Source organism: Vombatus ursinus, unplaced genomic scaffold (assembly GCF_900497805.2).
Source record: "Vombatus ursinus unplaced genomic scaffold, bare-nosed wombat genome assembly UNPS02014166.1, whole genome shotgun sequence".
NCBI lineage: Eukaryota > Metazoa > Chordata > Mammalia > Diprotodontia > Vombatidae > Vombatus > Vombatus ursinus.
Genome location: NW_020953944.1, coordinates 534,102 through 546,750, shown reverse-complemented (window position 1 = coordinate 546,750; position 12,649 = coordinate 534,102). Strand labels below are relative to the sequence as shown.

Sequence of the window (12,649 nt, the reverse complement as noted above, 5' to 3'; positions counted from 1 at the left end):
TGCAACTCCCCAGCCCTTCCCCCAGGATCCAGTGACTGCCCCTCCTCCCCACTGGCTGTTCTTCACACCAGACATTCCAACCCTGCCCTAGGCCTAGGGTTCTCTCCCTTCTCATCAGCCACTCCTGACTCCCTGGTTTCCTTGGATTCTCAACTAAAATTTGTTCCCTCCTTAATATTGGTGCCTTCTCTCCAGAATTACTTTAGATTTATCCTGTCTGAGATAGGTGTGCATGTATATATCTATATCTTGTTCATACCATGTTGTGTACATGTTATAATCACCACCACCACCCACCCCATTAGACTGGGAGCCCCTTGGAAGCAGTCTTTTGCCTTTCTTCATCCTCAATGATTAGCACAGTGCCTAGCACATACACAGTAGGCACTTGATACATGCTTCTTGACTTGACACTCAACAAGTGGTCACCCAGGTGTTGTAGGAAGACCTTCACTGAGAGGTCATTCACTACTAAAATGCATGGCACACTGCTATTCAGTAGTTCAGTCCTGTCCTACTCTTCATGACCCCCTGGACCACAAAGCCCACGGGGTTTGCTTGGTAAAGACACGGGAGTGGTTTGTCATTTCTTTCTCCAGTGGATTAAGGCAAACAGAAGTTAAGTGATTTGCCCAGGGTCACACAGCTACAAAGCGTCTGAGGCCAAATTTAAACCCAGGTCTTTCTGACTCCAGGCCCAGCATTCTATCCACTAAGCCACCCTGTTTCCTGTATGGCACATAGTAGGTGCTTAATAAATGGTTGTGGATTGATTGATTCTGTTGGACTTTGTCAACTCCTAGGTTGGGGACTGAATAAATAAAGTTCCTCTCACTCAGTATATAAACATAGCATCAAGAAGTACTTAATCAGTGCTGTGATAACCAGGATTTCTATAGCACTTCCTCCCCCTTGCCCTAAACAACTTCAATTTAGATCATTCATTCAGAGAACGTGGTTTTAACTAAAATTTTATAAAGCAGAGGCTCTTAACCTGGGGTCCCTTAATGTGTTTTAAAAAATATTTTGATAAGTACATTTCTTAGTATTTGGCTTCCTTTGTAATCCTATGTATTTATTATGCATTTAAAAGCATTACTCAGAGAAGGCAACCATAAGGTTTCACCACAATACCAAGGGTCTGCTGTGTAAATGCAGAAGCTAAGTTTTAATCCAGGCTTCCCAAACATACTCCAGTCCTGTGTTCCTCAGCATTCAAGACACTTTCCCCTCCCCGCCCCCCCTTCAATATGAAACAGAGATTAATTTTTGCAACATCTCAAACAGATAGCTGAGTTATTTACTAAATAACTCCCCACCTACCACACACGCTCAAGCTCGCGCACGCACGCACGCACACACACACACACACACGCACGCACACACACACACACACACACGCACACACACCCATCCTTCCTAGACAAGCTTCTTGTAGCTCTTGAGGGTACATGTACCCCAGCAGGGGAAGCCCTGGTTTACATAAAATCGTCCAGTCGGAGTCTGGGGCACAACTAAAACCCAGAGACGTGACTTGGGGAGACAATCTGCCCTGGCCACCTGCCTGACCTGTCAACCAGTGGACAAAACCAGTTCACTGCCATTCCAATTTCAATTCCCTCCCTACACTTCCCAGTAGGCACAAATTGCTCCAGGAGGTCCCCTCCCAGCTTCTTTCCCACATTCCCCGGGTCTTACTCACTCCTCTTCTCTTTCAACTCCTGTATGTGTGCATGGGAAATATGGGAAAAGACAGTAGTACTTAGCTACTCTGTGTGTGTGTGTGTGTGTGTGTGTGTGTGTGTAGGTTTCAGTTAACTCAAACACCAGAGAGAACAAGAGACAGAGACAGAGATAAAACCATATCTCTCTATAAATACAGATGTGAATATATTTACATAGCTATCTATAAACACTGTATAGATATGGGGTTTCAGTTCCCCAAAAGCTTTACATACACACAGACACACACACAGACACACACACACACACACAGAGGTAGTGGGCAGCATAAGTACTACTCTATTTTACAGAGGAGGAAACTGAGGCTCAAATCTGTTTTGATTTGAAATCTAGTCTTGCCCAGGGTCTCATTACCCATAAGTGGGGGAGTTGAAATTTGAATCCAAATCTTCTGTGTCCAAGGCAGTTTTGAAAAGATTAAGCCCCAAGGTGAAGTGGGGGTGAGATACACCCTCTTTGTTCACCGCCCACCACAGCCTAAACCACTCAAAATTGCCCAAAAGTCTGCAATACCCTAATTCACTGAAAAGAGAATTCTTTTTAGCTTACAGAACAAAATATCCCAAGATTCCTACTGTTAAAATGTGACTGCCCAAGGAAGTCACTTACTTGTAGTCACTTACTTACAAGGAAGTCACTACTTACGTAGAAGGCGGCCAAAGGAATCTGTCTACCTAGAGTATGTGACTTAGGGAGGAAGTGAAGCCTAAAATGCCCCAAAGGTCTTCAGTACTTCCTGGCCACCTCCAAGCCACTTGCCACCTGTGCCCCTGGCAGTGGCACTGCCTCTGGCAGAGATCCAGGCCTCCCCCACCGCAGGCAGCCACTTCAGACATGTTCCCTTCCTCCCTCTCACCCCTTTCCTCCTCTAGCTTCAATACTCAGTGATCAGATCAACGGTATCATCCATGCCTGTCAAAGGCCCATCAGGAGTTGGCCCCATTCTTAGATTTGGCCTGGGCCGTGACCTCATGGGGTGCTGCCTTGCACAGAGTAAGTGATACGCAGACACATACACACATACATATATGTACACATGTATATCTAGAATACGCACATGCGATAGCATGTAAATTTGAACTCTAATCACTACTAAATGCTTTGCTCTTCATTCTGAAACCAGAACTAGTTTTAGTCCTTGACGTCCACAGTGAGGGAAGGAATTTTACCCCTGATGTGCCAGAAGTGCAGATGGAGAGCTGGCAGGTGGCAAGGTGTCCCAGGTCCTGGGGGCGCTCCCCAGGACGCCCAGCAGCCTCCTGCTCCTTTCCTACTCTCTTGCTGGGGGAAGGCTGGGAAGAAAAGCCAGGAAGGAGAAGCCCCTACATTGCTATTCACTCTCATGAGGAAAGCAGAATGGAGAGAGTTCAGAGGGAGCAGCCTCAGCCCACACCAGGAGAGGAGAAGGATCTGGAGGAGGCAAGTTTCTGGGATGAAGGTTGTTTGTACATTGGACTGGCCCATGGCAGGAGCCCTGTACCTTGCTCCCTAGGAAGGGTGGGGCAGGGGCTCTCTAACTGCTCTTCTCCTCCCTCCCTCTCTTCCAGAGAGAACTTTACACCAAGGTGTCCCCTTCTCTCTCCATACTGTGGGACCCAGCCCAGGAAAAACAACGCTTTCCACACCTTGGGCAGTGGCATCAGCGCTGGACACACCTGGTTCTTGCTCTGAAGGAGCTAAGCCAGCACCTAAAGGAAGCCGATTCTGGGGCAGGGGTCAGTCCATGCGAACAGGCAGGTTAAGCACTGCCCTAAGCAATGGGTCTAAGAGGAAGTCAAAACCAGTTTCGATCCTGGAGGGACTCACGTGGTACTCAGAATAAAAGCCAGCATTTATGAAGTGCTTTAAGATTTGCAATGTGCTGGACAAGAAATCTTCACCCTATTTTAAGATACAAACTGAGGCAGAGGGAGGTTAAGTAACTTGCCCAGGATCACAAAGCCAGAGAGTGTGTGAAGCTGGATTTGAACTTGGGTTTCCCTCACTTCAATTCTAGCGCTCTCCCCCACTCCCTGCTGGTCCCCAGCGCTCAGGACACAACGTGCCAAAGCTACGAACAAACAAGCCCAATATAGAATATGCTAGGACAGCGTCACAGGAGATCGGGAAAGGCTTCTGGCAGAAGGGGAGATTTTAGCAGGGACTCAAAACAACTGAGCAAGCAGGAAGTAGAGACCAGGAAGGAGGCTGGAATCCCACCAGCATTGATTAGCAGCCTACTACTCATCACCAGTCTTGGCTTGAAGACCTCCCAGGAGGTGACACCAGGGTCACCTACTCACCCAAGGACACTGTGGTACAGAGGAAAGCGGACTAATCCTGCCTCTGCCACTAGCAACTATGTGAATGGAACCTCTCTGGGCCTCAGCTTCCTCATCTGTAAAAGAAAGGGATTGGGACAGATGATCTCTAAGGTCACTCTAAATCTATGATCCTAGGGTCCTTATATTTACTCCACAGTGGTCACAAGACGAGGAGCCGAAGTAATAACAGTAAAGCAAACGGCACCTTCCTTGTATTTTGTGCACGCACGTATGTGTGTGTGTGCATATATATATATGGCATCTATATTTACAAAACGATCCACCCTTACAGGTGGTAACAGAACCTACTTTCAGGTAGCAAGGCTAGAGGACCCCGCTGCCAAGACAAAAGGAGGAAAAGGCCAAACCTTGCTGTCAAAGCAACAATCCCAGCAAGCCTGCCTCCTGCCTGAGGGCACTAAGGGGAGGGACGCTCCCCAGGTGCACACCCAGGGCTCACTCTGGGACATCAGTTGGCCTTCTGGTGGGATTACGAGTGAGGTGACCAGAGATGAACTGCCCCGTTAGTGACTGGAGGCACCCGCCTGACCGCCACAAACTATGTGAAAGAATCTGGATTTGACATGCTCAGTTCTCTTAAGATCACAGATTTGGAGGGCCCACTAGTCCAAAGACAGTCAAGAGCCAAATTAAGAGGCCATTAAGGGGAGCCACTGTGCATAGAGTGTAGGCTCTGGAGACAGGAAGACCCAAGTTCAAATCCAGACTCAGACACTTACTAGCTGGGTGATCTGGCCTGCCTCCGTTCCCTGACCTGTAAAATGGGGTTAATAATAGCACCTACCTCCCAGGGTTGTTGTGAAAATTAAGTGAGACAATTTGTAAAGTGCTTGAGACAGCGACTGGCACACAATAGGTACTCTATCAATGCTTACTCCTTTCCATTCCTCTAAGTGACTTGTCCAGAGTCAAAGAGGTGGTAAATGGTGGAGCCAGAAGGTGGGCAGAGGTCAGATGTGCTGTGATTGCAGAGTAAAGATCTTCATTCTCTCTATTCACTGTGCCCCAGCTGAGTCAGAAGGATGGCTCCCACTCAAGTAAGGACAATCCAATACGGCCCATGACAGTCTCAATTGCGTCTGTCCCGTCTGAACTTTTAGTCAAACATTTGATTTATATTTTTTTAAAGGTGCCTCCACGGGCACTTGGCAGCATTTTCAAACTCCCTTCCTTCAAGGCCCAACTCAGGGCCACCTCCTACAAGAAGTCTTCTGGACACCTCTCCCTTGCCTCCAGGCCGTAGGAAGCTCTTCATAGTACTTTGTCTGAACTTTTCCTTCCCATTTATTTCACTATCCCTTAGATGAGTTTATTTGGGTATCTGTCTTCCAATTGAATAAAATTCAACAATTCATCAGGTGCTTACCATTAGCCAAAGGTACAAAGGCTGCCTTGGCATTCCTCTCAATGGAGTGCTTTTCTCAATAACTTGACCGCTCCTGGATGCCACCTCCCCATCAGCCCCAATTTACACTCCACCTAAAGCCTGGTGTGTTCAGCTTTTGAAGAGGCATCCTGGGCCTCAGAATTCTAGCATGCAATGAAGCTGGTAGGGGGGAGCTGGGGAAGCAGCTCCCAAAGGATGGCCTAGGGCCTGAGACCCTTCAAAGGTTCTGAAAAATCAAAACTATATCTTTATTATCATGTAAATTTCTAATATGGTAAATATCAATCGATATAACCCACATAAACAAAAACCCTTTGGGATCCTCAATAATTTTCTCAGGGTCCTAGGACCCAAAGGTTTGAGAACAGAGGAGGTGGGAATTCCTGGAATTCTGGAAAGGACTCAGCTCCTATACTTGGCCCTAAGTACTGGCTTAGCTTTAATTTCCTCTCATTCATTTGGGAAAGCATTCCATCAAGTTCCCGACAGAACTAAAGAACTTGGTATCATAACAGCACCTTTCAAAGCCATGACGTGGGGATTACTCAGTCCTCAGTGGTCCAATCTGCCTGTGAAAAGCAGCTGGTGTCCGTCGTGAAGTCAGTCGGCGTGGCAGGGTGTGCAGGGCCCCTGGACAATCAGAATTGGCCTTTCTGAGGACCCAGTTCTCCTCCAAGGAGAGCAGCTGCTTTCGCTTTTTTAAAACTCCTCCAACTCTTGCCATTCCAAGCAGAATAGCTAACACTGCAGCCAGGCAGAGGGCCTTTCCTCCTAGCCTGTGGACACTGCCCATCCCCCTACAAACACTTAGTGGAAAGGAAACAGCAGAGGCCCCCGAGGCACAAACGTGGGCCCATTTTTGGCCCCCCCCCCCCGCCCTCCCCCCCCCAAGGCTCAGGAGGGCTCCTGCCCCCAGACCACAGGCCTTCCTGCCCAACAATAGGGACCTACCAGATTACTGTGTGTGTGGTAGGGCCTGTCAGCAACTCTTCTACAAATGCCTCCAAAGAGCCCATGAGAATTCTCTGATAAAGGGCCAGGCCCAAGTCCTTAGTGCACTGTCACCACCAAACCTGACTTAATCATTTCTTTTCTGTCTTTTTAAAGATCCTGAAATTCCTGCTGGGGCACCCCAATGCCCTCTCTTTAACATTCATTTTCAAGAGCTCTAGCTAACTGCCAAGTGTGGGTAGATGCAGAGGGTCAGGGCCTGGCATTCCAGGCACAGGCCCCGTTCTGTACCCCAGACACTGCATCCCAAAGTCCGAGGCAGACGGGTTGTATCAGAGATGACAAAGTAAGGAGGGAAGAGTGGGAAGGAAGGTTGGCTATGTATATATTTATGCTCTGTCACGGCACATGCTCTATTAATTATATAGCTTCATTCCTTCAAACACTCTATAAGCACTTATTAAGCCTCTACTATGTGCCAGACACTGAAGTACAAATATACAAAAAAAAAAAGTCAAATGCTTAGAACTAAAAGGGGCTTCAGGGCTCATAGTGTCTAACTCCTTCATTTACAGGCCATGAGGTTCAGTGAGTAGCTTCCCCTCTAGTCACTGCTGTTTCCACTGTACAACACAGTATCTGCTCTCAAGGTGCTTGCATTCTCTCCGAGAGGTGAAAAGCACAAATCCATTAAGCAGACACAAACCACAGACAAAGTGGGGGTGGGGAGGAAGAGATCAGGATCAGCTTCCTCCTGGAGACAGCCTCAGAGCTGGGTCTTAAAGGGAAGGAAGGATTCTCCTAGCAGGCTTAAAAAGGAAAAGCAATCCAGATATGGAGGAATGACCTACACCTCACTGGTCCCTTCATTTGGTCATAAAGTCCTAAGAATTAGTTTAAAAATAAAAGCATAATTGGAAGTCTGTGAATAAAGTGCCTAAAATTCACACCCTTTGACCCAGGGACTCCACTGCTAGGCACAGATCCCAAGACAAGAAGAAAGTTCCCAAAGAACCACAGAAAACCTGAGAGCAGCACTTTTGGTGGGTGCAGAGGTGAAACAAAGTAGATGCCCATGATGGGAGAATTGGCTACACAGTCATAGGAGATGTTACCGTGCTAGAAGAAACTCCAGCTTTGACGAAGACCAAGAGGCATGGAAAGAAGGCAATGAGCTGATGAAGACTGAAGTGAGCAGAGCCAAGCAAGCCCTGGACCCAAGACCACCCAACCAATGGCAATGCAAAGGCCTGCCACCAAATGGCTGAACTGGAACGCGGCAGAAGGTGCCTCTTGTGCAGGGGCAGAGGTCCACTGCATCTATTTTCCAGTTTGGCTGATGGCTTTTTCTCTTCTTCTTTTCTATTTTTTTTTCTTTAAAAAATATTCTGTTATGTGAGATGGCTCTCTGATAGGGGAATGAGAGGGATACAGAAGGAAATCTAAAAGACGTAAAAACAAAAAGACAGCAACAAAAATATTTTTTAAATGAAAACATCCATGAAGTGTCCTGTAATTAAAACTAAACTACTTTTTAAGAAGTGAGCACCTACTTTAGAAAAATTTTATCAACACATTAAACTTCAACCACCAGAGGCCAGAGGGCCAAGTACCGGCTCTGGAGGTGGAAGGCCCAGATTGGATCCCAGTTCCACCAGCCTGGGCCCTTCTCCTCTCTGGGCCTATCTGCTCATCAGTCAAGGGGGGGGGTGGGAGGAGGTAGATGAGAGGAGCTCTCGGGCTCCTCCCAACTTGAAATCCTATGAACAGAAGTCTGTATTCTGGAAGGCATGACTGATGAAATCACAGAGCCAACCAACAATTTTTTTTTAATTGAAGAGGAGAAAGGTGAAGAATGAGAATCTATTCATAATGGTGACCTGTCTCCAAGAGTCCCATTACAAAATCCAGGTGACACAATTTAGCTCACACTTGGTTTGTACCAGCCTTAAATAACTGTCAAAACCCATCCCCACAGAAGTCACTGGGCCCCAGTGTCCCCACACTTCTCCTTCCTTGTCACGTTCCCCATCCCTTCCAAGCACCCCACACTTCTTTATCTACTGCCTCCCGAGTCATCTTCCCAAGAGCACCTGAACGCCACTCGAGGCAGATTCCCACCAATCCAAACAATGGGAGGCAGAGCTCAGCAACTTTGTGGGCCAATTTCTTGGAAACTCTCCTGGGTTTCTTTTAGGCTCTCACTGCCCATGTAAAATGGGCATCCCAGATAGGAACAGCGCCGCCTTCCATTACTCAAGAAGCATGCATTACCCTGGTCAGGAGGGATTGGCAACGGCTCCCTAGAGAAGGTGGCACTGGAGCTGAGCCTCAGGGAAATGAGGGAATCTGAGGTGAGAAGGTCAGCGCAAAGGCACAGAGGTGGGAGATGAGGCCATGTGTTTAAAGAGTGGCTTGGCTGGGCTGAGGTTTCCAGTCTAGAGGGAAGCAGGGCATAAGAAGGCCAGAAGGGCTGGATGAGGCCAAGCTGGGAAAGGCTTCGAATGCCACGCAGCAAGACTTCTATTGGATTCGAAGCAAGTGTTCATCACTCTTTTTGTGGCATGGACTCAGCACAAAACAAACTACTGAGGACTAAAAAGGAAGCCAACGATAACAGAATGGAGAGATGAAAATGTACAAAAAGCAAGTTCACAGGTGCCTGCTCCAGAGCTGAGGGAGAGCCAGGGGAGCTTCGGAAGCAGCAGAATGAGCAGGGCTGCTGGGGTCTGCACTGATCCTGTGGCCCCGGTCACAAGCTAGGATAGAAAAACCAAAGACAAGCAGGAGGGAAAATGGGATCACTTCACCTTCACTGGACAGTTCCTGCTCAATTCCTTTCCCTTCAAGTAAAAATTAATTCTCAAGTCTGACTGCTAAAGTTTCCAAATGAGCCTAAAAAAACATAAAAAGTCAAGGAAGGACAATCCCCAAAGAGCTCCATCAGCCCCCAAGCAGTCAGAGTATTACTGAGGGCAGCTGGGTGGCCCTGTGGATAGAGCTCCAGGTCTGGAAGACCGAAGCTCAAATCCAGCCTCAGTCACTTCCCAGCTGGGTCACCCTTATTTGCCTCAGTTTCTTCATCTGTCAAATGAGCTGAAGAAGGAAATGGCCAACCACTCCAGCATTTCTGCCAAGAGAACTCCAAGTTGGGTCACCAAGGACAGTTGGACACGACTGAACAATAACACGCTGGAGTACCGCTAACAGGTCTCCCGTGCTTCCTCCTCACGTTCCCTGAACCCAAACCATACAGGCTTCTCCTAACGAGGCTTGTCTGAAATGAGAGGCAGCAGAGTGCAAGGGCTTGAAAGCTGGCCTTGAAGCCAGAAGGACCTGGGTTTCAGGACCGTCTCAGACGCACAGTGAGAAAGTCCCATTTTCCGTGGGCACCTCTACAGTACCCCAGGCTGCTCTCGAAGAGACTAAATTGCCAGGTAGGTGCCAGCACAAAGTGGACAGAGGAATTTCCCACACCCATGAAATCACAGGTCCACAATTCCCTGGCCCACTAAATGTTTATCATTGTGGAGGTGGGGAACCTCCTCTCCAACAGTTGTGAAATGGTGGCAAATATTCCTCCTCCTCCCCATGGCACTCCACAGAATGGAACCAGGGAGTAGCAAATCACTTCCTTTTTCTAAGACTACTGCCGCTTTGTCAAAGCCCAACCCTGAAGAGTTCTCTAATCAAGCACCTCCCAGGGAAGAAAAAATCGTTTGGAGTTTGTTTAAAAGGAGCACTGACACTGCCGAGCACGTCCTGAAGTTCTGAGCTCCCCAGTTCATTCGTCCTCCTCAGACAGCGTTCCTCATGTTGGGGGGGTTACACCAGGGGACTTTTATGTGGGGAATCCCTCTGCTCCTGAGGAACCGAGACTGTCAGCAAAAGACTTAAAAGCCACACTAGTAAATGCACCCTGATGGAATACATGAATCATCCCTGACACGCCAAAGGACACAAAATACCAAAATAAAACCAGAAAAAGAACCAGCAAGCTCAGCTAGAAGAAAGAAACTTGCTCTTGACTTGTAAACTTTCTAATTCTCCCTACACCAGTGAATGTAAAGCCATCACTAGACAGGAAAAGGAAAACACCCTCTGGAAGCACGGCATCAGGAGAGCCCAGCACAAGCGGTGCCAACAGACCTTCTCAAAGGACAATTTCACAACAAGGGTCAGGCTTCCTATCCTCTTGACCTCCAACAGTGGACCTGGGTCCTTTTTCAATGCACTTTCCCCTATCATCCTGACATTCGTCCTCATTTTTCAACAGCAGGCCTTTTTGCTCCAAATTGAATCTGGGGGGTAAAGATTCACTTAACCCAGTTCAATCCAAGGAGTGTTTATCAATCGCCTACTCTGTACACTTGTACCCTTGTGGCAAAGAGGTCCTGGAGTTGGCGAGACCGGGCCACAAACGCTGCCTCAGACACATCCTGGGCAAGTGGTACCAGCCAAAGGCTCCCAGGAGCTCTCTAAGACTAGCTGAGAAGTAGTTGTGATCTGCACCGGTGGAGGAAGTTTTCTCAGCGGGAGCTCCCCATACCCATGAAATCACAAAACGTGTAAAGCCCTTCGAGGGATGCTAAGGAGACCCTGCCCTCAACAAGGGGGCTGACACTGTGGAGGGCATAACTTGGGTAAACTTCTAAATAAAAGCTGAGAGGGGAAAGAAGAGATCACAAGAAATCCGCCCACCCCGAGGAGGTGGAGGAGACTTTAAGAGGCAGAAAGTAAAGGGGTGCATTACGAGCTAGGGAGACAGTCTGTACAAAGTATCGGAAGCGGGGAATGCAACACCAAGTCTGGGGAACAGGACCCAGAGCAGGCCTCCTGGCATGTGCAGTGTGTGACATGTGTCTGTGAAGGCAGGCAGGCTAGGCTGGCATCGTGGGAGGCTGAGACATCTGTTGTATGCCAGAGACACTGGAGCAGGAGTTGGTAAAGACCAAAACCTCTTGAAGATAAACTTTTTGCTCCTAAACCCCCAAACGATCTGAAAACTGCCGAGGCAAACAAACGACCCTTAAAGACAAGTGGCTGGAGTGCCCCCTCCTCCCCCCACCCGGGGATGCCCCCAGCCCCCCGCAGAGGGATCGATGACCCACGGGAGGCGCTGATGCGGCCCCCTGCCCTCGGCCGGCTCCGCGATGACACCGGGACGCTCCGCGCGGCGGCCCGCGGGGGTCCGGCGCCCCCTCCCACGTCTGGATCCCAAAGCACTCGCCAAAGCAGAACAAAGACGCCTTTCTGAACTTTCTGGACGGGATCGCGCTCTCGCACAACTCCCAGAACTCCCGGGCTGCGGGTCGGGGCGGTGCGGGCCGCGACCACCCACCCGGGGCGCAGAAGTGGGCCGTGCCCCTCGGGGGGCGCCACACCGGGTGACCCCCGAACCTGCCCAGGGACCGGGGCCGGACGCCCCCCGGCCCTGCGCCCCGCCCGCCCACGACCCCTCCCCAGGCAGGGTCCCGGGCTGCAGAAAGGTCTCCCGGCCCAGCAGGGGCTCTCGCCATTGCTCGGGGAGGCCGGGGGGAGGGGCCGGCCCGGGCTTCGGACCCCAAAGTTCCGGGCTTCGAGTCATGAGGCCGGTGTCCGAGGGGCTGGCGGGGGCACGGCGAGGGCAGAAGCCTGGAGGCTGGACCAGGAGCCGGGGCCGGAATGGGGGCTGCGGGCCTTACCTGAGGCGGCGGCGGCGGCGGGTGCGGGGCAGGAGGGGCTGTGCCCTGGCCCGGCCCCGGCCCCCGCCCCTGTCCCGGCCGGGCCCGGGCCCCAGGCGGGCGGACGGGCGGCCCCACGGTCGGGGCGGGCGGCTCGGCTCAGGCTCGGGCGCAGGCGCGGACACGGGTCCGAGGGTCCGAGGGTCCGAGGGTCCGGGTCAGGGGCCAGGGGTCCGGGTCAGGCGAGCTCGGCCTTCCCTCCCTCCTCGGGACGGCGGCGGCGGCGGCGGCGGCGGCGGCGGCAGCGGGAAGCCGGGAGTGGGGGCGGGGCCGGGCCGGGAGGGGCGGGGCCGGACCGGGTCAGGGGCGGGGCCAGGACGGCGCGCTCTCGCCCAGGGGTCAGCGGGGCAATTACCCGGATGCACTCGCGGCCCCGCCCCCGCCCGGCCCGGAGGGGGGCGGGGAGCGCAGGAAGGAGGAGGGGAGGTTTGAGCGCTTGGCCGAAGGAGGGGCGGGGCGGGACCAGAGGAAGGGAGGGACAGAAGGAGGGACGGAAGGAGGGACGCTGGGGCCCGGAAGAG

General features: G+C 50.9%; 1 protein-coding gene across 5 annotated transcripts in view; it reads right to left on the bottom strand.

Annotated features, from left to right (window-relative positions):
- Positions 1-12,149, bottom strand: part of LRRFIP2 (LRR binding FLII interacting protein 2) — a 105,236-nt gene extending 93,087 nt beyond the window's left edge. For 2 of the 5 annotated variants that reach the window (XM_027859363.1, XM_027859362.1), the window contains exon 1: positions 12,090-12,138. The gene's annotated coding sequence lies outside the window, so the exon portion shown is untranslated. Of the gene's footprint in view, positions 1-12,089 lie in introns of all 5 variants that reach the window. The other 3 variants (XM_027859360.1, XM_027859361.1, XM_027859365.1) reach the window with 3 other exon arrangements.
- Positions 12,150-12,649: the final 500 nt, after the last annotated feature.